This window comes from Haplochromis burtoni, unplaced genomic scaffold (assembly GCF_018398535.1).
Source record: "Haplochromis burtoni strain Fernald_Lab_line unplaced genomic scaffold, NCSU_Asbu1 Contig_3021, whole genome shotgun sequence".
Classification (NCBI taxonomy): domain Eukaryota; kingdom Metazoa; phylum Chordata; class Actinopteri; order Cichliformes; family Cichlidae; genus Haplochromis; species Haplochromis burtoni.
In genome coordinates this window covers 1-673 of record NW_024585382.1, presented here as the reverse complement: position 1 = coordinate 673, position 673 = coordinate 1, and positions in this window count along the sequence as shown.

The window sequence follows — 673 nt, the reverse complement described above, 5'->3', positions numbered from 1 at the left end:
CAGGAGGAATTGTGGCGACCAGGAGGAAGCACACGGAGAGTACACAGGGAATGGAAACAGAGCACGGGATAAGTGAGAAGACACGGAACGGGAGTCGGGATTGCACTGGGGATTTATTATTGTTTGGATTTACACCACCGTAAATAAACGCATTGCCTTCATCATCGGGTCCTGCATTTTGGGTCCTCATTCCTCACATCCCTACGGTCTGCCATGCAGCCCGTGACAAACTTTCCTGATTAAGTATTTTCCTGTTTCATATTGTGGCGGGTCAGAACAAGTACCAATACATAGTACAAATACCCCAAGTTGCTCTCTGATGCATCCATTGGAGTATAAATGTGTGAATTATAATCGGATGAGTTTTTGGCCGTGGAATCCCTAAAGGGGTAAACAAGGGGGTGAGAGGACTTGTATGACAGCATGTCAGAGGTCATCAAGAGGCACAAGCTATCTTGTAGTACACTCGCCAAAGTCACCACAAATGAATCACCATATCTGACTGGAAAAAAAGTCGGGTTGCTCAAAAGAATCCAGCTCAGGGTAAGAGAGTACAACCCTGAGCAGGTCGTAATTTGTTTACACTGCATAATCCACCAGGAAGCACTGTGCAAATCTGTATTGCAGCTTGATCATGTAGTGAAGCCAGTTGTAAAATGCATTAACTTTATTA